A 2,221-nucleotide genomic window follows, 5' to 3' on the forward strand; every position below is an offset into this window, starting at 1 on the left:
GTTATGCTCCTGGCCTCTTAGGACTTTTTGCTATCTTGCTATGTCTAATAGCATAACTTTGCTTCCGTTGGTTGGTGTATGTCAGGTTAGTGACCTCTGCTTGTAATGCTTTGGTTCTTCGCTCAGTTATGAGCTTGTATTACTTCTTGAGTCGTAGAGTCACTGTTATGTTACCGATTCTCTCACTGTAGTCTCTCGAGCTCTAGGTTAGGCTTATGTCAGACGAAGATCTGGTATTTGTCTAACCCTGATCCCGGGGGTGCCACACTATGGGTCCATAGCAGTAGCTAGATGGTTGTCTTCTCCTCTTGTGCTATCATGTTTAGATCTTGTGAGCTGCCTATCATGATCAAGATCATCTATTTGTAATGCTACATGTTGTGTTTGTTGGGATCCGATGAATATGGAATACTATATCAAGTTGATTATTGATCTATCATATATGTGTTGTTTATGATCTTGCATGCTCTCCGTTGCTAGTAGAGGCTCTGGCCAAGTTGATACTTGTAACTCCAAGAGGGAGTATTTGTGCTCGATAGTGGGTTCATGCCTCCATTGAATGCAGGACGAGTGACAGAAAGTTCTAAGGTTATGGATGTGCTGTTGCCACTAGGGATAAAACAACAATGCTTTGTCTAAGGATATTTGTATTGTTTACATTACGCACAGTACTTAATGCAATTGTCTGTTGTTTGCAACTTAATATTGGAAGGGGTGCGGATGCTAACCCGAAGGTGGACTTTTTAGGCATGCTGTATAGCGTTCTATGTTTTTTGTCGTAATGCCCTAAGTAAATCTCATATTAGTCATCATGATATGTATGTGCATTGTTATGCCCTCTCTATTTGTCAATTTCCCAACTGTAATTTGTTCACCCAACATGCTATTTATCTTATTGGAGAGACACCACTAGTGAACTGTGGACCCCGGTCCATTCTTTTACATCTGAAATACAATCTACTGCAATCATTGTTCTCTACTGTTCTTTGCAAACAAACATCATTCTCCACACCATACGTTTAATCCTTTGTTTACAGCAAGCCGGTGAGATTGACAACCTCACTGTTAAGTTGGGGCAAAGTATTTTGATTGTGTTGTGCAGGTTCCACGTTGACGCCGGAATCCCTGGTGTTGCGCCTTACTACACTCCTCCACCAACAACCTTCACGTGGCCTTCATCTCCTACTGGTTCGATAACCTTGGTTTCTTTCTGAGGGAAAACTTGCTGCTGTGCGCATCACACCTTCCTCTTGGGGTTCCCAACGGACGTGTGCATCACGCGCCATCAAGACTGTTTTCTAGCGCCGTTGCAGGGGAGATCAAGACACGCTGCAAGGGAAGTCTCTCACATCCAATCTCTTTACTTTGTTTATTGTCTTGCTTTACTTTATTTTATTTTATGTTTTGTTTGCTTTCTTTATATCAAAAACACAAAAAATAGTTACTTGTTTTACTTTATTTAATTTAGTTTGCTTTACTTATTTTTATTACTGTTAAAATGAATACTCCTGAGAACACTAAGTTGTGTGATTTCACTAGCACAAATAATAATGATTTCATATGCACACCTATTGCTCCATCTCGTCGCTACTGACAGAATTTTATGAAATTAAACCTACTTTACTAAATCTTGTTATGAGAGAGCAATTTTCTGGTGTTAGTACTGATGATGCTGCTGCCCATCTTAATAATTTTGTTGAACTTTGTGAAATGCAAAAGTATAAGGATTTATGTCGTTGCCTAATCGACGGTACCTCGGAGGAGGGATCCTCACGAGGGGGAGAAGAAGTAGGGGCCATAGGGCGGAGTGCACACGGGACGGTGGTACGCGAGTTACCCAGCTTCGGAACACCTGCACGATGATAGGGCCTACTGCTGCTTGTCCGGAATTATCCAGGCGCTTTCGCGTTGTTACAATGAGTTGTGGTTGTGCCTCTAGGGCTCCCGGGATCCGGCTTATAAAGGCGCACGGATCTGGGGTTTACATGGAGAGTCCTAGCCGGATTACGGACAGCCTAACTACGGTACAATATCTTGCCGTGCACGTCACGGATCCGCCTTCCATATACGTCGTCATTGGATCCGGGTTCCTCATGGGCCTCCATGGATCCGGGTTACTCCTATGTCGGTGCGGATCCGGCCTGCTGATCCTGGGCTGGACTTCTTCCTTCATGATCAACAACAATCGGGCCGCCCGATGGGCCACATGCCTCATCACCGT

This window comes from Lolium rigidum, chromosome 5, assembly GCF_022539505.1.
Source record: "Lolium rigidum isolate FL_2022 chromosome 5, APGP_CSIRO_Lrig_0.1, whole genome shotgun sequence".
Lineage (NCBI taxonomy): Eukaryota > Viridiplantae > Streptophyta > Magnoliopsida > Poales > Poaceae > Lolium > Lolium rigidum.